Below are 24997 nucleotides of genomic sequence, written 5' to 3' on the forward strand. Positions count from 1 at the left end.
GGGTTGCAAAGAGTCGGACACGACTGAGCGACTAATCTGAACTGAAGCATGATTTCTGATCCCCATCAAGCAGCTAAATGGGTCCCAGGCCAGCATGTTAATCATTCACTTGCTAATTCTCAGCTTTGGTGTTGCTTGATTCAGACATTTTATTTTCAAATGTAAAGATAATCTGAAATATTCCTTAGTGTTCAAAACTTATTCAAATGGACTTTAATTTGAAAAGTACATTATGTATCCACCAATCTTTATGTCAATGTGTGCATATAGGGAAAAAGTAGAAATACTTATTTAGCAAGCGGCACAAAAACAAAAGAAAATTAGAGATTAAGAAGCAGGTCTCAGTGAATCACGATGTCTCAATGATGGTGTGGTAGCTATCAAGAGTGTCGTTCAGGGATTAGTGCCCATGACCTCAGGATCGTAGAATCAACCATATGTGGAGTTCAGCACCACAGATACTAAGTGAATGAGGCTTTGCCTACCCTGGAGAGTGGTACTATGGATGTGACCTTGTCCTTTGGGCCTCTGAACTTAGTCATGATGGGGTAATGAACCATTACAGAACAAGAAAAATCCTCAATATGAATGAATAAATGATAATAAACTTTGGAAAATTATATTTAGAAGTAAGTATATTGAAAAACAGATAAATGTGTCCTTGGATGAGAGATAACTATGTAAATAAAATTTAAAATCACTTTATAGTGTAGAAAATTTCAGTATCAAGAAATGCTTTAAATTCCATGTCATGGTTAATTTTATTCCTGAACTCCATAAACAGAAGGGCAAAATTATGAAAAAGTAGATACATGTTTAAACTGAAATTCATGAACAAGAAATTGAAAAATATAATAGGCAACAACGTGCTGCATCTCAACATTTAGATTCTTTGATATCCATATTTTCCACCAAAATGCAATTTTACGAATTTATAATCCTTGAAAATTGTTATTATTTTTGTTGCTTGCATTGCTTATAATAATAATAGCAGATATGTACAGAAATGTGCCCGGATGATTATATATGAAGAAACATTACAGTAATAATTCTTTTAGAAATGCCAGGATTTGGGAATTATATATTTAATTAGTAACTCTCTATCTGGAAATCTTGAGTTTTCTTTTTTATTTTGATTAAGGCTAGATAAAAATCCAACTTGTAGACAATGAATTCTGAATTCTAGATTTAGTTACTAGAACAAGATCCAAACAGAGCTCAAAACACCTGTTGAATAACACCTGTGAATTTTCAGCTTGGGATCATCTTGATTCAGCTTGAGAATTCTGCAAGCTGAGGATCCACACAGACTCAAGGATTTGCATGCAATACAGTTATACATATTTCATAAAGACAAATTATTAACTACTAAGCTGTGAGAATTCTTCCTTTGGCTTTTAAGGAAAGTCCTTGAGTTAATGTTGAATATATCTCTAAAAAATTGGTACTTGTGAAATTAATAGAGTCGAATGACAGTTTGAATAATATTAGGATACATTAAGCCCATACTTGGTTGCTTTTAAACATGCAATCAAGAAATCCTGGGGAAGAGCCACGGGCCTTCAGCTCATTGTGGCTGCAGAGAGGCTGCCCAAAGCCCTGGGTTTATGTTATAATTTTAAGGGAGGGTAAGAGCCTCAGGTGGGTAGAGACTGAGCCATAATTAATATGATTTAGATTCAGTGTCATGAAACAATTCATACCAGTTACATATAAATTATATCACCTTTATGTTGTGTTGCAAATTATTCTTTCCTCCATACTTCAAACAGAAAGAAAGAATTCTCTCACAGAAGAAAATTACCAACATGGGGGACTACTTGAGCAAACTGTTGGAGAAGCAAACCTTTAGAGAAGAGAGTGATTTAATCACCATTTGCTCTAGGAATGCACAGGTAGGATTTTTAAATGGAGATTAATGAGTGGACTCGTGTCAGGTGTATGACAGTCCTCACTCCAGGAGGCACAGATCTGACGGCCTGTGAAAATGTCATCAGACTCTCTTGTGTTCTTTCAGGAACCTAACAGTTATTGACACACGTGATGAAAAGTAATGCTTTCACCTTCAGGGAAGATGCTGGCCCTGATCTGGGAGGGATAAAACCAACTCAGAGCACCACTCTGCAGTCTAGATCTCAAACTCTAGCTTTAATCAGCACCCCCTGCAGGGTTTGTTAAAGCATGGACTGGCTGCATCCCACCCCCAGAGTTTCTGAGGCAGCAGGTTTAGGTTAAGGTCTAAGAATCTGCATTTCTAACAAGTTCTCCGGTGATTCTGACACTGCTAGCCAGAGATGTATATGCTAGAAATGACTGGTCTAGGTGCTCCACCCAGAAGCAGGAGTGTTCCACTCCCGCTCTCTCTCCCTGGCCTAACAATGGCAGGCAAGGCTCTCCATGATCTGGGTCCCCGCGACCTTTCTGACATCATCTTCTGCAACCCTCTCTGTGGCTGGCCCTTCTCCAGCTTTATGGTCCTCCTGCTGTTCCTTAAACACAGCAAGCTTGTTCCCACCTCACGTCCTTTCCTACTGCTGTCCCCTTAACTCAAGAGGCTCTTCTGACGAATCTTCAAATGGCTGCTACCTCATTTCATTCAGCCGTCTATTCAGAGAGGCCTCCCAGAACCATTCTATTTAAAAGCGCCCCTTCTCCAAAGCAACCCCCTTCTTAGCACTTTCTATCCTCTTTCCTGGCTTAATTTTTTCACATCACTTTCACCTAGAAAACTAATATTTACTTTCTGGACTTTGGTTCACTGCTATACTCTTGGCCGCTAGCAAAGTAGCCGATACACAGTAGAGATTCAGTGCACATTAGTGAAATGAAAGGATGATTGACTGACAGAATGAAGAAAGAACCACTGCAATTAACCTGCCTCCAAGGTGACAGAGCCAATGGGTAAAAGTATAAGGTTTTCAAACCAAATCCGGGTGTATGAAAACAATCCATAAATATGAAAGTGCATTATGGGCGTAAGAGACCTTATTGAGCAGCAGGCAGAATAAACTGCTCACTCAGGAGAGTTGACTGTGCACGTCTCCTCCCAATCCCACTTACACTGAGAGCTTACAATTAGCCATGGTGGTAATATTTAAACCATAGGAATTGGCAAACACTACAAAATCAGGCTTATTTTTGTCAGAGAGCCTGTCTGTCAGCACACCACTGGTTCTACCCATAGAGACACACGTTCCAGTACTCAGCTTGATGGCCAAGCCCACGGACCTGTCATCTGATGAGCTGGATACAAAATGAAGGAGAGAAATTGGGACACCTCAGTAGAACAGGAGGATTCATCCATATCCTCCTCTGGGATGTCCATCCAATGGGGCTGAACATCTACCCTGCCCCGCATGAGAAGTCTAACCCTAACACAGGTGCACAGGCAGACACGCACCTGTGTTGTGTGTTCGCCATGCTTCCCTCCTGCCCCACATGAACTGTGGGGAAACTGCCCCCGTCCTTGATCTTGGGGGCGAAATATATGATTCAGGCTCATACTAATCAACCTGAAAGACAGACCCATGAATGGACTTTCAGTTACCTGAGGCAATAAATCTCCCTCTCCTTCACTCACAACCACATGATATTTTCTAAAGACAGGGCACAAAATAGTACAAGCCCAAGCATAAGAGCAAGAGAATGAAGTACCTGCTCAAGGCCACAAGTGACAGAATGAAAAAAGCAGCAGCAAAGGTTATTTCACAGTTGGTGGTTCTAGGGTTTATTCTTTGTCTAAACATTTTTGCTTAAATTTTAGTTACATTGTCTTTTCCAACTAAAAAATCCATAACACATGGGTTAGATTTGTTTCCTACTCTGTTTATAAACTGTTTTCTCATACACCAGAAAGAAGATATATAAGAAATACCCTCAAATTAATAGGGAATTAAACTGGCAGAGCTGATTTAAATACCATGTATTTAAAGAAAGGACAAAAATCTCTTGTAACAAAGATTGCCATAGCACATTAATTATAAGGTTTCTGACAGATTTTTATAACTCCAACACGGAGATTTAAAATTACCTTCCCAATTGTTTCTTTTAGCCATTAATGTCTTCAACAGGGGGACATGTTGACCTTTAAGTTTGAACCAATTCAGGAAAATGCCTGAATTCTCATTTGAGTTCTTTTGCAAAGAACTGTTCTTTAGACACAATATAACTTTATCCTCTTATGGGTGCTTTATACCAGCCTCACAATGGCATTTATAGTTTCTGAAACAAATCAAAAAATAACAGAACAAGGGGCACTAGTAAGTCACCGGTTGAAATATAAGTTCAGGCCTCTATTTTGTTTTACTACCAATTTTGGCTAAAAGATGCACTTCTTTCATTTCCAGTTTCCTTTATGGCAAAAGAGAGAATTAAAATCTGTATCAGGACCACTGGGCTTCCAAAACCCTGCCCACTGAGTCTTTACAGGCAGCCCTGTTCCCATTCTCTACCAGGTCTCTCTATTCCCCAAAGCATTCGATAGGCCTCAGTGCTACTGAAGAATCTGCGATTTTGCAGAGAACTCAGAAGTGTGGGCTCACCTGGCACAACCTACAGAATTTCACTGAAAAGTGCTCAGAAGACTCTTCCCAAAATCCCCTCCTTAGGACCACGGTCCTTTGAGCTTTTCCAAGCTTCCCTATCGCCTCCCTTCCCCATGTCCCTGCCCCTGGCCTGTTGTTCCCATACACCAGGACACTAGCAGACACAAAGCAATCAGAAGATTCCACCTGCTCTGTGAGGGCCTATCAGTGCAATGCCCATATGATATTCAGATAGGAGCTGCTTTTCCACTTATTTGGCGATCTCTTTCCATTCTGTGCAGGCATTCAGACCATCTTTTTAGTCTGGTCACAGCCCATCTACATTTCACAATGCCTATCCTTCTTCTGCTTTACAAATAACCAGAAACATCCCCAAAAAGTGAAGCTGGAACCTTTAACTTGATGCCCCTCTGAACCTACATCGTGCTTTTCTTCCACAGCTGAACTTCACGATAGGCCTGTCAAAACACTCTTGTGTGGACACAGGGACGGAAGGGGAGGGTGGGACGAATCGGGAGATTAGGTTTGACATAAATGCCATGTGCCAAATAGACAGCTAGTGGGAAGCTTCCAGGGAGCTCAGCTCAGTACTGTGATGACCTAGAGGGAGGGCATGGGGGGAGGGGAGAGAGAGGGGACCTCTGTGTGCATATGACTGGTGCACTTTGCTGCACAGCAGAAGCCAACACACTGTACAGCAATTATACTCCAGTTAAAAAAATAAAGAAAGAAGGGACTGAGGATCCCAAGCAGTGGATCTGGGCAGTAGCCATGACGCAACAAAACAAAACACAGTGGCCGACACCCGCTAGGCCCACTGTGCCTTGGTTTCTGTCCGCACCACTGCACTGCACCTGCTCTCACCAAGACCAGCAGATGCTAAATCAAATACGTGTGCTGGGTATTTTGTTATTTGCATCCACGTGCAGTGTGAATCATCATACCTATTAGAATATGAGGAATCCGGAGGAATCTTCGCATTTAGACGGTCTTTCATTTTCTTCAACACAAGTTTTGAGATGTATAATGGTTACAAATGTTTAAAATTAGTGGAGGGGCTTTAAATCAACATTGTGGTTCTCCAGCCACCTCTGTGTCAGTCCTGCCTTGCTCTCTAGCTGGGAACTGCCTCTCTTCAGACAGAAATTTGGAATGTGGACTGTTGCTGCAGCCACACCATTGATGTCAATGCAAACACACATTTCTGCATGGTTTTCATTATTTTTTACATTTCATGGTGTCTCTTGGTGGCTTGTTTATTTAGCATTATATCATAAGCATTTCCCAGGTTGCCCAGCACCATCTCTAATTACCATTTAAATGGCTGCATAATATTCCACTAAGTGGATGAGTCATGATTTACTGAACTCTTACCATACTGTCAGGCATTTATGTTGCTTCCAGTTTTTGCTACCATAAATTGCCCTGCAGATAGCTTTTGCCTAGGTTTGGATTAATGCCTTATGATAATTTCTCCCATATTAGATCACTGGGTTAAAGAGTATGAACCATTTTTAAGGCCTCTGGTACACATTTCAAATTCCTTCCAAAAGGATTATCTATCTGTACTGTCCCAGCAATGTGTGTGTGGGGGGGGGGGGCGGGGGGGAGGCAGATAGTGGCGGGGAGTAAAATACCCCTGAGAACTGACTGTGTGCTCTGAACAGTGTGGAATCCTCAATGAACAAGCAGCAGTGGGAGCTGAGAGTACAGGGTATTTTAATGGATTCTAAACCTGTAATAAGAGTTCTCTTTGATGGGGGATCACACATCTTCCCCTGGTCCCTCTTCTCCCTCACCAGTTCCTGCCAGAACATCATTTAAACAACTACTAAAGGGGGACTTCCCTGGTGGTTCAGCGGTTAAGAATCTACCTGGCAATGCAGGGGACACGAGTTCCATCCCTGGGCAGGGAACTAAGACTCCACATGCCACAGGGCAATTAAGCCCACACATGGCAAAGATCCCATGTGCTGCAACTAAGACCCAACACAGCAGCGCCCCCCACTATACCTACACACACACACACACACACACATACGCATAGCCACTAATAAGGTCTTTACGGCAAGCAGGAATCAACTTTCCTATAACCCAAAGCCACAGCATGAGCAGTGTGAAAGTACTTCTCCCTCTTGTGGGAGCCTGTAAAGGCTGAAGAGGTGACTCTTTCCAGGGGAGAGAGAATCTGCGGATAGCTTGGGTGAGTCATTCATGACTGAAGGTCCCTTGAGAAGAACCCAAAGCAGTTGGATCAAGCAGCCAAAGACCAGAAGTGATAAGGAGAGTCAAGCAAAGGAGAGGGTGGCATGGCAGGATGGTCCTGTGTGTCTGGAAAGACCTGGCATCCATGAAGGGAGCAATGCCAGTCCTAGTCCCCCCTTTACCAACCATGCAGCCTCAATCTGACTCCCCAGCTTCTCTGAGCCCCCTCTTAGGGGACATGGACACCTGTCTCACAGCTGGTTGAGGCTGAGCAGACTAAACAGCTGAGCTTGCCTTGGAAGACCCAAGGACCCACAAATAGCATGACACCAGACAGTCTGTCCTTCAGCAGTGCTCTGGCCTAAACCACATCTAAACATGTCTGGGAGTTTGACTTGTAGAAACAAGTGAGTGTCAAATGACCTCTGTCTCTACAAGGCTGCCACTCAGAAGAGGAGCCACACACTCCTTGAGGCCCCACAAAGCAGGACTCAGGTCACAGGGTTAAAGCTGGAGGGCTTCAGGTTTGGGCTCAGAATTAGAACTTTCTACCCAGGTCAGTACACTCCTTCACACCACACTATAGGAATGACACCAGACCATTTACCAAGAAGATCAATCCTTAGATAAGCTCTGGTCCTTATCAGCTGTATGACCTTGGGAGAATTATTTAAGTTCTTTCAGTCTCAGTTATTCATTTGTTAAATGAGGCTAAAAAATGCCTACACTGGAAGCTTTCATGGAAGATAATGATATTAATCATAGTCATGATGGATGACAATAACAAGAAAAATAATGGAAAACACTTCTTGAGTTAATATGATAAATTTGCACTGAGATAAACTAAGGGATTTCATACATTATCTCATTTAATCCTTAAAATAGTCTCCTAGGGTAAGAAGTTTTAGTATGTGGCATCATGACTGAGGTGCCTGGTGAATGATAACTAGTATTATGATCTTCAATACTAATAATTCACAAAGAGAAACAGCCCAATTAGTTAGCAGAAAAGCAGGACTGTTGAAATGAGTATTGCCTTAAGGACCTGAGCTCCCCTAGGAGGTTTACTGAAAATACCAAAGTGGTACTGATTACGTCAATGACTATACATATCCAAGCTATGACACCTGTAACTGTGCACTTCCTTCCACCTGGATGCCGGGCTTGGTCAGGTGACTTATTTCGGCCAATGGGAAAAGAGCAAGCTTTATGCACAGGGAGGCTTGACAAAGTGCTTCTGCATTTCTCCTTCCCCTCACGGACTCCTGCTTCCACCATGAGAACAATCTAGCCTGCTGGAGGATGTCAGGCCAGGTGGAGCAAAGTGGAGTCACCCCAGCTGAGGCTACTCTATGCCATCTAGCTACATCAAACTAGCCAGCTGATCAAGATGCCTATCAGCCAGGGTTGGCCTAAGTCAGTAGGATGTTCCAGACAAATACAGACCCATGAGCAAAAATAAATGTTAGTGTGTGTCACTGAGATTTTAATGTTTCTGTTATGCAGCATTATTATGGCAGTAGCTGACTAATACAACCAGTTCTTTTAGCTCACAGACACTTTTTCCGGCATAATGACAATCACATCTGGTAAACAAACACTTTCCCAAACAATTTACATTGATTGTATCATTTATGCTTCACACAAAAACCTATGGGGAACATGTTATGATTACTTACACTGCAGAATGAAAAAATAATTTAAATACCTTGCCCAAGAATATCTTGCAAAAAGAATTTAAATACCTTGCCCAAGTTCAAACAGTAAGTCATGGAGACAAGTTTTGAAGCTGAGTAGCTGTCTTAACAGCCCTCACACCCAACCAATGGCTCGTGTACACTGCAAGACAGCTCCCCAAGCCAGGCTGCGCTGTAGAAGCAGTTGCAGGCTCCCCTCATCAGGCCCGGGACTGTGAGTCAAGGCCTGCTACCTTCTTCCCTGGGCTGGTGGCTCCATCTCACTCTTTGAGAAGGTGCTCTGGGATTAAGGAATGTGCTCGGGACAGGAAGCCTTCTACTGACACAAGATCCAAAGCTACAGGGCTGCAGTGGTGGAGAGCAGCATGTACTCTTCATGATGCAGTGCTCGGAAAATCCTAGCTGTGTGAGGTGCATGAGGGGCCCCTGGAGGACTCTGCACTTCTGCTCCTTCTTGGTAAAGCTCCAAGAATCCATGAGTAAGTCTTCTACTGGCTGAGCAGGTTAAAATATTAGCAGTACTGTTCTCACCCAGACCTGAGCATCTGTCTTCCTGACCTTTGTGACAGCCTTTTCCGGGTGCCTGCAGCCTTTCTAATCTATCCTACACCTCAGGCCAGACAATCTTCCCCAGATGCACACCAGCAATGCCACTCTCTACTTGTATATCTGCAATGGGTCCCTGAGCTGAATACAGCACTCAAGTCCCCTCCTGATGTGGCATCAGAAGATGCTCCCTGGCCTAGGGAACAGCTTGTTCCCAGAAGAAAGGGTAGATTGTCCCTTTGTGTTCCTGCTCCTCTTTCTGGTTCAAACACTCTTCACGACCATGTCAGACTCTCATCTAAGCAGGGTGTATCTGGGTACAGATACAGGAACAGGGGCTGTGGGATGGAGTAGAGGATAAGCTTTCCTACACAGAAAGCCATGGTGTGGGCTTTCTCTCCCTTCTGGCCATGATTCCCGAGTACAGAGACTCGCCAAGTGGTCTTGAGTGTACCCAGAGAGCCTGACCCTGAGACCAAGCAGGGGTGTCTGGGATGCAGGCCTAACAGGGAGCCCAGGTCTACACACATGAAAGACCCAGGATAATGATTACTAATTGATTTATACTGCCTTAATCATAGCACTTACTCCCTAATAACTTGCAAACCCTTTGTGCCTCACAGATTACTAAGTATGTGCTTGTCCATCACCTCATCTGAGGCCCAGCAAAAGCCGTGCCATCATTTCCATGACACAGCCGAGAGTAAGACCTACGGAAGTTCAGAACCTTGCTAGGTCAACCAGAAGTAAGACTTAAGGCTTATGTGGTGTTTTCCTCATCTCATTACCCCCAAGTTAATAAGTCTGTAACTTCATGGTTATGCAAACTGTCAAGCAGAGTCTACTGCACTGTAGAAATTGGCAACAAATCTTTTAAACTGAAAAAGCCCATAACTGGAGAACTGCTAGTAGTTAGAGAAAAGGGGGTATGACAGACGCTGCAGCACCTTACCCATGGCCTGGAGGTCACAGGCAGCCTGTTACAGGGGTCACCCTGCCTGAGGGGGAGGGGTTCACACTGAGGAAATATGCTCAACTCTGGGCTGTGTAAAGTATTGGGAAGTTCACCTCCAGGAGTAACCCTCATCCAGTGTGCCATGGCCATGGGAGGAGAAACTCTAACTTTCTAGAGTATGTGTCCAGCAGGACCCCCAAGTGGGGACAGGTCTCAGTTGGTCACAACAGTAGCCCACCCAGTTACCCATGTGTTAATGCCCTTTATTACCTTATTCCCTCCCTGTCTCCTTCTCCATTTTGTCACTGGGCTTTCAGAAATCACCTCCCAAGGAAACTACCTGAATCCAAATAAGGATCTGTTTCTATGAGAAATCTATATAAGATATAGAGAAATGGGCTTCCTATCAAGGAGGAAATCTGGGCTGAAAAACACCCCAGGGAGGCAAAGTAAGTAGAGGCAACTAGTGCAAAATAGATTAGGTCACTGGGGTCTCTGAGAGTACAGCAAAGCTACCTAACAGGAAATAGTATATAACTGCCACTTGGTGACATCATACCTATATTTCAGATGACATATGTCTGTGTGAGGGAGGGGGAGGGATGGAGGGGGGGGATAATGTCTTGGGTATACCCAGTAACTAAGCCAACAAAACTGGAATGATGAACATCAGTGAATTTTATAGGAACATACTACAAATGCTTGCATTACAGTCTTCCTAAGGCTATTCTGACAACTGAATGACTAGAAACCACATGAGGCACTAACAGTGTGCCTGGCACATAGTGAACACATAAGAACTATTCATTACTATAGTAAGCACTGTAGTGTTCCCCGAGATTCTCCTTACGCGGCCACTGCACAACTCCTACTGGCCACGATGCCATGTGCCTAAGACATCATAGCTCCCCACACCACACTTACTCCACTCTGGGAAATGGCTTCAGGGGACGGAGTCACCTAGCCCAGGAAGTACCATCCTGTTTCCAGGTGACCTACACCAAATCAGACCAATTCAGGTTATGCAAAGCTGACCCCTTGCTGGGTGTGGTGAAGGGGCAACTCTGCAGTGTGCTTTATGTTTCATCAGTTTTCATTCCAATCCCAAAGAAAGGCAATGCCAAAGAATGCTCAAACTACCACACAATTGCACTCATCTCACACGCTAGTAAAGTAATGCTCAAAATTCTCCAAACCAGGCTTCAGCAATACATGAACCGTGAACTTCCTGATGTTCAAGCTGGTTTTAGAAAAGGCAGAGGAACCAGAGATCAAATTGCCAACATCTGCTGGATCATGGAAAAAGCAAGAGAGTTTCAGAAAAACACCTATTTCTGCTTTATTGACTATGCCAAAGCCTTTGACTGTGTGGATACAAGAAACTGTGGAAAATTCTGAAAGAGATGGGAATACCAGACCACCTGACCTGCCTCTTGAGAAATCTGTATGCAGGTCAGGAAGCAAGTTAGAACTGGACATGGAACAACAGACTGGTTCAAAATAGGAAAAGGAGTACGTCAAGGCTGTATATTGTGACCCTGCTTATTTAACTTCTATGCAGAGTACATCATGAGAAACGCTGGACTGGAAGAAGCACAAGCTGGAATCAAGATTGCCAGGAGAAATATCAGTAACCTCGGATATGCAGATGACACCACCCTTATGGCAGAAAGTGAAGAGGAACTCAAAAGCCTCTTGATGAAAGTGAAAATGGAGAGTGAAAAAGTTGGCTTAAAGCTCAACATTCAGAAAACGAAGATCATGGCATCCGGTCCCATCACTTCATGGGAAATAGATGGGGAAACAGTGGAAACAGTGTCAGACTTTATTTTTGGGGGCTCCAAAATCACTGCAGATGGCGACTGCAGCCATGAAATTAAAAGATGCTTACTCCTTGGAAGGAAAATTATGACCAACCTAGATAGCATATTCAAAATCAGAGACATTACTTTGCCAACAAAGGTCCGTCTAGTCAAGGCTATGGTTTTTCCTGTGGTCATGTATGGATGTGAGAGTTGGACTGTGAAGAAGCCTGAGTGCCGAAGAATTGATGCTTTTGAACTGTAGTGTCGGAGAAGGCTCTTGAGAGTCCCTTGGACTGCAAGGAGATCAGCCCTGGGATTTCTTTGGAAGGAATGATGCTAAAGCTGAAACTCCAGTACTTTGGCCTCATTGGAAAAGACTCTGATGCTGGGAGGGATTGGGGGCAGGAGGAGAAGGGGACTACAGAGGATGAGATGGCTGGATGGCATCACTGACTCGATGGACGTGGGTCTGAGTGAACGCTGGGAGTTGGTGATGGATAGGGAGGCCTGGCATGCTGCACTTCATGGGGTCGCAGAGTCGGACACGACTGAGCGACTGAACTGAACTGAAGCCAAATCCAGTTTGCCACTTATTTTTACAAGTGTTGGCACTTGTAAAACACAGCCACCCATTCCGTCAGGTGTTGTCTATGGCTGATCTGCTACAACAGCAGTTAAGGAATTGCAGCTCAGGCTGTCTGGTCCACAAAACCTAGGGTATTCACTTACTGGCTCTTTACAGAAGTTTGCCCACATCTGCTCTCGTGTTGTAGTATCCAATACAGCAGCCATTCACTATTTGTAAGTATTTAAATTGAAATTATTTAAAATTAAATACAATTAATATTTCAGTTCCTCAGCCACACTGATCACATTTCAAATGCTCAGCTGTCACATGTGGCTCTGCTACTGGACAGCACAAAGAGCATTCTCAATATCACAGGAAGTTGACAGGGCTGCCTTAAGTTCGCAAATCAGGTGAAGGCTGGATGTTCCCTGATCACATTCTTACCCTCCCCCTTCCCCTTCCATGTCCTCTTCCCTCCTTCCCTTACAGGTCCCTCCTTCAATAAATCAGAAGTATCTGCAACCCTACTTCAAGCTCAGCTTCTAGGGAGCCTGACCCAAGACATTGATATCCTTGTATTGCATCCACAGATCCGTTTCTTTCCCTCTCCTGTGACAGAGGCTGTGAGCTACTAAGTCACAGGGGAGAATGTCAGCGTCCCCCCTAAATCTCTAGCCCCCAGCACAGAGCAGTCATTCAACAAGTACAGAACGAATAAATCAGGTAAATAAACGGCCCCTTCACATGCTGTACTCCTGGTGCCCAGCCAACAGCCCAGAGCTCCTCTTGACCTGCTCCTACAGCAGATTCAAGCTAAATTTCTCAGCCCTTCAGCCTTGTCCAGAAGTCCGGCTGTGACAGCTAATAAATGAAACCTTTCAATTTGCAAGTCTCCCTGAATCTTGGCTGACCAGATTCTTAGGACAGCTAAGAGGCCAGATCCTCAGGATGCTTCACACCTAGATCTTAGTCCTCAGCCCCTTGACCTCACCAATGCAGACATTTCACCCTCGGTGCCTCTGAGAGGCAGGAGATAAGATAAGGGAGGCTGTGTCTGTGTCCGCACCTTCTTGAACCCACAAACAAGGACAGCATCTGTGATACCAGACGATGCCCATTAAGCCAAGGCTCTTGTGGCCAGTTCTCTCAGATTTAAGGATCAGGAAACAAGACTATCTTGATTTCTGCTTTTATCACAAGATTTTGCATATCACATCTGAGGTGGTCAGAGGAAAAACAAATCAGTAAGTAATATCAAAAGGAGGATTTTCTCCTATGAATTAAGCATCCCAAGAAACTTCTGGACCCTCATTATGGTATCTACAACACCTGGGAGCAGCAGCTCAGCCGGGATTCCCTCAGAGTCCAGCTGAGAACACTCTCCTCTGATGCTGTGGGGAAGACGCTGACCCCGAAGTTGTCTGGGGTTTGTATGACACTCTTCCACAGCCCCCACATGCCTGGGGCCTGTAGTTTTAACTGGCTGGGTTGTTGGCAGCCATATTGAAAGCAGAGCCATTGCGGGACAAAATGGCCCAGTAAAAGCTGATACCCCTGCCGCTCCTGTTGGGGGTCCTTCATCAACATACTTCATTAAGAAAAAAAGAGGTGTTGGGGTCTTCCCTGCTCCTGCACCACCCTTCCAGCTCTCCAAGACTCCTTTCGTCCTCCCAGCAGACGAGGCCTGGCAGAAAGAGAAGCTCTCACAGGACCAGTCAGCCTCAGCAACCTTCTGTCTCATATTAAAGCACTTGTTAATGTTTACAACGGCGGTAGGAAGACGACACTCAGGTGAGGAGAAACATTCAAACCACAGCAACGCTAAACGGAGTTAACTGACGTACATTCTTACCTAGTTGAAGCCCAACACCACAGAAGTAGCTGTAGGTTCTTTGGAGTCAAAAAGGTACAGTCACTGGCTAAGGAAACTTTTTAGTCCTCTGGTTATATGTGAAAGCATCTGAAGAACCCACAGGTTTAAGTTTCATTTGCTGCAAGAAGTATTTTCCTCCTTGACTGCAAAGTTCTCCTGGAAGTCCCACCCACCACACTGCTTACATCTCATTGGTCAGAACTTGGTCATGTGGCCACACCCAGCTGCAAGCAGTGCTGGGAAATACAGCCAGAATCAGTTCTGATCTCAGTAAGGAAGAAGGCGAGAACAAACATTGGGTAGGGAACTAGCAGTCTCTTCTACCTGGTTAATTTCTTTGTTTTAATTGGTGATCAAAAATGCAGAGGAATTAAGAAACTTGCCCAAGGAAACAGTAGAACCAGGACTGGAAATCCAGGTTTTCCTACCGAATATCCTGCTGCTGCTAAGTCACTTCAGTCATGTCCGACTCTGTGCGACCCCATAGACAGCAGCCCACCAACTTCCCCGTCCCTGGGATTCTCCAGGCAAGAACGCTGGAATGGGTTGCCATTTCCTTCTCCAATGCATGAAAGTGAAAAGTGAAAGTGAATTCGCTCAGTCGTGTCCGACTCTGTGCTACCCCATGGACTGCCGCCCACCAGGCTCCTCCGTCCGTGGGATTTTCCAGGCAAGAGTACTGGAGTGGGGTGCCACTGAATATCCTATTCCCTGCCAATTGCTTTCCTAACAGAGGGCTTCCTGAGCTGTTGAGGCTCTCACAGAAGTCACTGACAGAGACCATTAACAAAGGAGTATTCTTTCTCCCTCCTATACACCCCCCACCCCCGTCCATCTCCCCAAGCTCATCAGGGTCCTGAAAAATCAGCCTCAGTTTTAAAATAAATCTGTCACCTCCATCAATCATGAAAAACAATCAGTCACTGGGCTGCAGGGGTGGAGGCCATGTCAAATCAGGGATTGGACTAAATTGGAACTGACCAGTGGATTCAGTGCAACCATCATCTTGTCAGTTCCAAAGACAGTCGCAGAGGCCAGGGTTGCTTTTATTGCCTGCTGCTTGTGTCTCTGTCTTGGCGCTACAGCGACAATAAAAAAAGAGGTCATCTCCTACGCTGCTCTGAGATCCCCGAGAATAGTTATGCAAAGATAAGGCAGAAGAGAAAAAACCAATTTCCTTCCAATATTTTTAGCTTCTTAGGAAAACAACTACAGTGAAGAAAATATTCATCTCTGCCACTGTGACAAAGAATGACTAGGATATAAAGCAAATGCAATGAGGCCTCATGTACAGTGAGAAAATAACACGATTTAGAGACCCCAGGGACACTGAATTTCTTGAGGAAGTGTGTGTACTTCCATTTCTCTGGTGAACCTCCCCAGAAAGGCCCCCAAGCACATAAAGGCCACTTTATTCCTTTACTTTTCAAATAGGTCCTTTTACATATGCAACTAAATGGCTCTTATATCTGGATGGTGTTAGATTATAAAGGATTCTATATGCAAAAAATAAACACTTCATAAGGAAAGTGGGTTTTACATATATCATTGTGAAAGAATAGAATAAATGCCTTTAAAGAGACAAAGTCCAACCGGGATGACACTGCATGAGACAAGAGAAAAATATTAAACTGGACCGTGCAGGGATGAATGAACATGCTCAAACCTCACTGCTCACCAAAGCCACATACAGGAAAACATAGGCATGCTATAGAATTGACTTCTAACATCAGAACCAATTAGCAGTCATTTACCTTCTCTGTGCCAACAACTGTGCCAGGTATGTTCATAAATGGTGTCCAGTTAGTCCTTGTTCCAAGTCTGTGAGGCAGTCACACTTTATTCCCATTTTACAGATGAGAAAGCAGAAGCTCAAAGAGATTAGCAACACTTATTAAGGAACAGAGGCAAGGGCAGGTCTGAAACCCACTCGTTGTGACTGCAAATCCAGTGAGGATTCCCTGCGTTGGAGAGCAGCCTCCTTTCTAGAAGGCTACTGACGATATTCAAGTGAGGTGATACTGTAGAGCCGGGACAGACCAGAGGCTTCATCCAGTGTTAAGAGCTTGGGTCTGCCCTCACTAGCTTATTAGTGGACAAGTGACTTCCTTCTCTGAGTTTCTTCCTCATTTTTAAAAACGGCATGATAATACCTCTCCAAGTGCTATTAATGTTTAATTAGAGAATGAGGAAAAATGCCTGCCATATATTATATTTGTATTCTATTCTAATGACAAAAATGGCCCAGGAAACATTCATTATGAAATTAGGACACTTGGAGAGACTCCTTTGGGGGAACCGTATGCTCTGAACTGTACTGCTGTTTGCGTGATGGGACCGCTCATTAGTCCAGCAAATCCTCTCCAAATACTTGCTCATTGTCAGGCTGTGCTGGGCACTAGGGGACCAGAGCTTCAAAGACACGAGGTCCCTGCCCTTGAGGAATCTGCTGAGGGGCAGTGCTCAGAGACTCTGTGGTCACTGATTGCCAGCCTGTGTCCGGTGAAGGCCAGTGACTCACGGGATGGCTCTTGTCCCCACCTGCCACCCAGATCAGTGTCCTGCTTCCCACCTGGAACGGCAGCCTCACCCTCGACACGTGATCCCCGGGGCCTCTGGGAGACTACATTCAGTGCTCTCAGCACCCACCCTGCCCCCATGCCTTTCTTTTCTGCCATGAAAGCCATGGAGGACTTTGATGCCCAAGGAGCTTCTGAGGTCAGGCAAAGTCAAGGGCCTGATCTCTTAACCAAGCCCCTCACCTCGCCAAGCCCCTTGGCTCTTAACCAAGATCGCTCACCTGGTGTCACCTTTTCCACCTTTGTGTCATATTGCCTAGTGCAGAGTTTCTGAGCAGCCTGCCCTTCTGTTCACATGGGGTGTGTGAGATGGAATGATCTAGACGGGTCTGGAAATAGTCATGCTGAGCCCTGAGCACCCCAAAAAAGGCAGACTCCTCCACACTGCCCTTCTCCATAATGACTCCCCCCAGGACCACCCAGCGATGCTCTTCCAACTAACAACATGGACAGCCTACACTTGGTGCAAAGTTCTGTCCTTTGTGTCAGGGATCAGCAGGAAGCAAGGCTAACACCTTCTTAGCCCTGAGGAGTTTACAGCATCAAATATCACAGGACTGAGTGTTCAGAAGAAAACAATAAAGGTAGGTGGTCTTATAATCAGAAGGTGAAAACACGTGGCAATAGGCAGCTAGGGAGTAAGGGGCTGCAGGTCAAGGTCAACAGGAAATGCAAGGTTGTCTGTCATCTTCATGGGCCAGTCTAGTTTTAGAGCCCTCCTTCATATCACACTAAGATGCACCTCCATTCCACCTCCAACATGAAGTATAATTTTTTGTCATAAAATTATTTTGAAATATTTAAAAAATAATTTTGCCCCAATGTGGCTCCCAATTATTATTGGCTCAATATTATTTGACTCCCAATAACAGTAACTTATCATCACCTATGCTTTCTCCAATCATTTTGTTCCTTGGGGAATTCTCAGTCTTTGAGAAAAGCTAGCCTATAGTTTATTGCTAAATGGAATAAAATATTTGAACAGTGAATTGACTACACACACACACACACACACACACGTGTGTATGTATGTATGCATGCTTAGTTGCTCAGTCATGTCTGATCGTTTGCAATCCCATGGACTTTAGCCTCCCAGGATCCTCTGTCCATGGAATTCTCTAGGCAAGGATACTGGAGTGGGTAGCCATTCCTTTTTCCAGGGGATCTTCCCGACCCAAGGATCAAACCCAGGTCTTCTGCATTGCAGGCAGATGCTTTATCATCTGAGCCACCAGGGAAGATGTGTGTGTGTGTGTGTGTGTGTGTGTGTGTGTGTGTGTGTGTGTGTAAAACACAGGCATGCAGATATATTTCATAGATATAGAAATAAAGGCTGATTAGCTTCAATACAGGTTTCCTACACATTTTTGAGCCATTAAATTGCTTTTCCAGTCTTCAAACATTCCTGAAATCTCCTGGCCACAGTGTCAAAGGATGAAAAGGAGCTTGGAAAGGCAGGTAGACAGGACAGGGAAGGTTGGGAGAGCTTGTGAAGGGCCCTGAGTGGCAGGCAGGGTATGGAGGTCACTCTGAGGGCTGTGGGAAGACATGGGGATGATGTAAACAAGGGAAGAAATAAGGCCAGGTCTGTGTTGGAGCAGTCATCATTGTTGTCCCATGGAAGATGGATGGTGGTGAGGATGCACAGCGGGGAGAGGCCAGGCTGTGAGTGGGAACAGGAAGGAAAGGCTAGAGGGCAGATCCAAAGGAGAGAAGAGAAGGCCCCTCCCAGCACGGTGAGTGTAAGGATGGAGAAGACAAATCATCCAGACAGGCAGGCAGGGAGGGGACTTACGGAGAGAATGTCTGAAAGCTCCAGTGGAACAGGGAAGAGGTACAGTGAGAACACAGCACGCCAAACACCCGGGGCTGCTCTCCCCCTTGGGATATGCTCACTGAGGGCATGAAGTTCTTCAGGCCATAGGGTTTCCATGGAGACGGAGATGGGAAACAAAAAAGTAAATCTTCACTGCATTCCCATCCAACACCCCCAGCCAACATCAGCCCCTCACCCCCACAATCACAACTTTTCCCTCTTTATACTTATGTGTTCATTCAAGCCTCATGACAGCCCAAGGAGATGGACACTGTTATTCTAAATTTACAGATGAGGAAATGAAGGTCCAGAGAAGTTCAATAACTTGCCCAGGGTCACAGCACCGCTAAGTAGTGAGATGATAATTTGAATCTGGAAAATCACACTCTTCCCACAATACCTTGTTGCTTCCAAAGCCCACTAACACCAGGGCAAGAATATCAGTATTACTGGCATTGAAGAAAGATATACAGACAACATCTTATTGTACTAATGTCCTATGCATTTAAATTCTTTTACTCATTTAGTCACCACGAGCTTGTTGTCTCAGCATCACAAGCCAATGGATCCAATAATGCCATTTCTGTGTCACTTCTGTTTGGTCCTCGTGGCAAGAGGGTCTGCAGATGCCCCTCCCATCCCGCAAGGGCTCATTGAAATGGATTGAAAAAGAAAAGATACAGATGTAGCAAAACAAAATTACATTTAAAAAATATAACATTACTTATTGGAAAAGAAATGAAAATAATAATCCACCTTAGAAACTTAACAGGTCTCACAAGACTGGTAAGACAAGATTGGAAATAGGTGTAAAGGCCAGTATGAGACTTCAAAGAATTCTGATGGCAAAGAATACTCCAGTGACGTAGGTGGACAGGAGAGTAAAGTTGGGAAAGAGGGGGCAGAAACAGGGAAATGGACAGTTTTTGTTTTTCCTAGGCATTTTTAAAATTTTTCGTTTCATTTTTAATTGGAGGATAATTACTTTACAGTATTGTGTTGATTCCTGCTTACATCAACATCAAGCAGCCATAGGTACACATGTGTTCCCTTCCTCTTGAACCTCCTTCCCACCTCCCACCCTTTCCCATTGGTCTTGGCTGTCACAGAGCAGCGGCTTCGGGCTCCCTGCATCATACAACAAATTCCCACTGGCTATCTGTTTTACATATGGTAATGTATATGTTTCAACACTACTCTCTCAAATCATCCCACCCTCTCCTTTCCTCACATGTCCAAAAGTCTGTTCTTTATGTCCACATCTCCTTTGCTGCCCTGCAGACAGGATGGCTGATCTGGTGTGAGAGGAGGGAGACAGAGAGGGAAGGATCTCAGATGACTTTCTGAACTTGCAGTAGGCAGGCTGCTGTTTATCAAACAGAGGCAGGCCATTTTTGGTACTCAACCTTAGTGGTGAGATGGATACAAGGCAGGTAGAGAAAGCAGTTAAGTGTATAGACCTGGAGCTCAGAAAAGAGGTGGTAATGTGTCCATCTCTTGTTGAAGCAATGGGAACAGGTAAGACATACCCAGAGAGCATAATATGTAATGAAGAGAGAAATGGGCAAGAGGACACAGTCCTAAGATGGACCTGGAGACTGTCACACAGAATGAATTAAGTCAGAGAAAAACAAATATCACATGTTAATATATATATATATATATATATATGTAGATGTTAGAAAAATGGTATAGATGATCTTATTTGCAAAACAGAAATAGGCACACAGATATAAAAAAACAAACACACGGACACCAAGGAGGGAAGCGAGTGGTGGGACGAATTGGGAGATTGGGGTTGACGTGCATACACCACTGATACTATGCATAAAACAGATAGCGCTTCCCTGGTGGCTCAGTGGTAATGAATCCACCTGCCAATGCAGGAGACACAGGTTTGATCTCTGGGTTGGGAAGATTCCCTGGAGAATGAAATGACAACCCACTCCAGTATTCTTGCCTGGAAAAATTCCATGGTCAGAGGAGCCTGGTGGGCTACAGTCCATGGGGTCGCAAAGGAGTTGGACATGACTTAGTGACTAAAGAACAACAATAACATAAAGTAGATAACTAATGAGAACCTACCGTATAGCTCAGGGAACTCTACTCAGTGCTCTGTGGTGACCTACACTGGAAAGAAATCCAAAAAAGAGGGGATATATGTAACTATGTAACTGATTCACTTTGATGTACAGCAAAAATTAACACAACATTGTAAAGCAACTATACTCCAATAAAAATTAATTTTTTAAAAAAGAAACACCAAATACAGAAATCAGAGATGAGAGACAGAGGGTATATGATTCAAGAAGCTAGACAGAGTTTTCATTTGGAAACCAGCTGACAGTGCAGCACTCAGGGAGGTCAGGGTGGAAATCCCCCCACTGACCCCGGTAACATGGAATTTTTCTAGGATATGGAGGCATGGTCGTGCTTAAATGGATGAAAAGCTGAGGAAGACAGCAATCCCCTAAGGAAAATAGAGGACTGAATCTGGGAGGGAAAATGTCAGGTGCTAAAAATTCAGAGCCTGCTAAGCCAAGCCTAAAGAAAGATAAGAACTTGCAAATATTTGACATGTGTTAATGCCAACAAGGGAAAGAATTGATTCTGCTCCAAATAGGGGGCCCTGACTTGTAAGTGATGATAAGAAATAAAAGTCATTGATTATCAGCTACAAACACCAAACCACTTATTTGCAGAGTTATTGTCTCAGGGAAATGGAGAAGAACAAAGAGAGGATGCAGACTTATAATAGTTATAGATGAGATGTCCAAAGAAACAAAGTAGCTCATCCGCTGTCGAGGACAAGGTGTAAATTGACTGAATTGTGGACAGACTGTCTCAAAGTCTCAGAGATGCTCACTAACCTGGCAACAGGACACTTCTAGGAATTTATTCTAGGAAAGATACTAAATATGTGCATACATATTTGTATTTAAAAGATATTAATAGCAATTTCTTAAAAATTAGAAAAGACTTAAATGCCCAGAAATAGAAGTTAGGATAAAATCAATGGTACATCCATATTAAAAGCATATCAAGACATGACTCAAAACAAAGACTTAAAGCAAAATTTCCACTTTCCACCCCTGGTTCACCTGTTCTAGGCCACTCTGGCTTCTGCCTGTTTGCACCCCATAATAGTTACTCATATTAACTCACTAGTGGCCACCAAGGTGCCAAGCCTTTTAGAGCGCATCTTACTCGACCTTCAGGCAGTTGACCACTATCTCCATCCTCAATCTTGCTGTTGCCCCAAAGGTTCCACGTTTTCCTCTTGCCTCTCTAGCTGTTTCTTCACGGTCTGCTTTGCTGGCTCTGAACCTGCAACCCAACCTCACGATGGTGGTGGTGGTGCATTGTTCAGGGTTCCCTTCTTTATCGCCACGCCTCATCTAGACAGATCACATTTACCGCCCTGGCTCTGGGGGAGGGGAGTGAGCTCCTGTGGACAACTATGAGCTTCCCTCATAGCTCAGTTGGTAAAGAATCCACCTGCAGTGCAATTGCAGGCTCAATTCCCTGGTTCAGTTCCTGGGTCGGGAAGATCCGCTGGAGAAGGGATAGTCTACCCACTCCAGTATTCTTGGGCTTCCCTTGTGGCTCAGCTGGTAAGGAATCCGCCTGCAATGCGGAAGACCTGGGTTCAATCCCTGGGTTGGGAAGATCCCCTGGAGAAGGGAAAGGCTACCCTCTCCAGTATTGCCTGGAGAATTCCATGGACTGGATAGTCCATGGGGTCGCAAAGAGTCGGACATGACTGAGCGACTTTCACTTCCACTTATGCATTGTCTAGGGCACAGGTTGTCCTGTTATCTGATTCTGATTCTGAGAGCTACTTTATAGCCCTGAAAGTTTTACATAACAGACAGCAACACAGAATAATTTTTGTCTACAGACATGGAAATGGTTCTGTCCCAAGAAGGAACAATCTCCTCCCTTCCCAAAGAGAAAAAGAAAGCCAGTTTTGCCTCTATTTGCATATTCCCCTCACTATTTCTCATCTATAAATGTGTCTGACTTTTTTATTTTCCTCTATACTGGCTGTGACACTTCACTGGTTTCCTCATAAATGAATTAAATAAAATCATGTTGATCTTTACTTCTGGAAAGAGTCATGATTTTACCTTTTCTGGAAAATTATTTTTCAGTAGGTTTAAGAGCTATACAGCAACAAAGAGCCAAAGAACCCAAATTATATCTTCCTGACCACCCTCCACCTCACTGATCTGTGCACACACAGAGTTGGTTGTCTCTGTTTGCAATAGTTATGTTCTATAAAGTGGCTCTGAATTAGCGAACACTGAGCCATTGTTCCTAGGCTCCAGAGAGCCTGAATACAACATTTTTGACAAATGGTCAATACATAACCTTGTTTTACATGTGCTTTTGTTTAAAGATACCTTGTTTAATGTATGTTGTTAATTCATTAATGTTGAACTCACAGCCAATAGCTATAACTCACGCTTGAGCATAGCCTACCTAACATGCATCTTTTCTATAAGGCACGTCACAGCCTTCTTGTACTCAGGGATAGCACATTGGCACTCTGCTTGGGGGTCATTTTAAACAGAAAAATTAGCAACAAAAAGCACAAAAATGGGGAAAACATGGCACTAAATAGACCATGAAGAGGATATTGTTTACAGGAAGAGGGCTGAGACAAGAAGGCAGAGCATCTCTTTGTTTAACCTGGGAATGTGTGCGCAACTTGAATTTCTCACCTCTCTCTGCATGCCTGTGGTTGACCGTGAAAACACCATGAGTATTGATTTCGGTGTTACAGTTACATTTTAGCAAGGAGATGAATTTGCCATCTTAGAGTCTGCAAATATTGACAGACTTTATGTCTGCATCTACATTCAATGTACTGCACACCTTCCCTTAGTTTCAGGATCCATAAAAACCAAGAGTATGTCTATTTTATTCATCATGTAACCTACTTAATACCTATTTGCTTTTATTGAAGTAAAAAATAGTGCACAAGAGAATGTTCACTCAGTTCAGTCCAGTTCAATCACTCAGTCGTATCCAACTCTTTGCAACCCCATGAATCGCAGCACACCAGGCCTCCCTGTCCATCACCAACTCCTGGAGTTCACTCAAACTCATGTCCATCGAGTCGGTGATGGCATCCAACCATCTCATCCTCTGTTGTCCCCTTCTCCTCCTGTCCCCAATCCCTCCCAGCATCAGGGTCTTTTCCAATGAGTCAACTCTTCGCATGAGGTGGCCAAAGTACTGGAGTTTCAGCTTTAGCATCATTCCTTCCAAAGAACACCCAGGACTGATCTCCTTTAGAATGGACTGGTTGGATCTCCTTGTAGTCCAAAGGACTCTCAAGAGTCTTCTTCAACACCACAGTTCAAAAGCATCAATTCTTCGGTGCTCAGCTTTCTTCACAGTCCAATTCTCACATCCATACATGACCACTGGAAAAACCATAGCCTTGACTAGACAGACCTTTGTTGGCAAAATAATGTCTCTGCTTTTTAATATGCTGTCTAGGTTGGTCATAACTTTCCTTCCAAGGAGTAAGCGTCTTTTAATTTCATGGCTGCAATCACCATCTGCAGTGATTTTGGAGCCCAAAGGAATGTTCATTATACATGGCTAAATAAAGAAATCAGTTAGAGAACACGTACATGTTGGCTTAATTTTATGCAAAGAGATGTGTATATCTGCATTAGAAAACAAAAACAAGCCACCGGAAGAGTTACACCAAAATTTAGAGTAGTTATCTCCAAGTGCTGGGGTTATGGGTGATTTGTACTTTATTTCAGTGTTTTTAGGTATCTCCCAAAATAAAAATAATGAAACACATTTCTTTTATCATTACTACAAAATGCCATGAAAATGTGAAGAGCCACCCTAATTTCCCACCATGTACAGAAGTGTCTGAACAATCTCAGGGACCAGAGTCTCTCTAACGTGCAAGCAAACATCTTGGTCAGTATCCCATTCATATGACAAGGTTCATGGCTTATCCCCAGAGGGCCAGCAGTCTCCTAGGTAATATCTTTCATCTGGTATCTTGAAAATATGTGGCCAGAATTAAGTTTAATGCTCTTGTCACATTATACGGTATCCCACTGCCCATTCTGAATCCTAAATTCCCCATGACTTCCAAAACAGCGGGGTAGAAGGACGTGTACTCATCTTCTCCTCCAACAAAAACTGCAACTAGCCTCTGAACAACCATCGACAGGTGGATGCTGGAACCCACCAAATAAAGATACCCCACGTCCAAAGACAAAGGAGAAGCCACAATGAGATGGTGCAATCACAGTAAAATTCCCATAACATAGAATATCATTACATTCTTAGCCACATCTAATGAAGAATGCATGCTCACCCCTGCTTCAAACTTCTGGGTGTACCAGCCAGACACTACAGTGAAATGCAA

General features: G+C 44.0%; 1 protein-coding gene across 5 annotated transcripts in view; it reads right to left on the reverse strand.

Annotated features, from left to right (window-relative positions):
* The window catches only part of PTPRT (protein tyrosine phosphatase receptor type T), a 594083-nt gene extending 579058 nt beyond the window's left edge, over positions 1-15025 (reverse strand). For 3 of the 5 annotated variants that reach the window (XM_061437621.1, XM_061437620.1, XM_061437623.1), the window contains exon 1: positions 14173-15024. The gene's annotated coding sequence lies outside the window, so the exon portion shown is untranslated. Of the gene's footprint in view, positions 1-14172 lie in introns of all 5 variants that reach the window. The other 2 variants (XM_061437619.1, XM_061437622.1) reach the window with 2 other exon arrangements.
* Positions 15026-24997: the final 9972 nt, after the last annotated feature.

This window comes from Bos javanicus, chromosome 13 (genome assembly GCF_032452875.1).
Source record: "Bos javanicus breed banteng chromosome 13, ARS-OSU_banteng_1.0, whole genome shotgun sequence".
Lineage (NCBI taxonomy): Eukaryota > Metazoa > Chordata > Mammalia > Artiodactyla > Bovidae > Bos > Bos javanicus.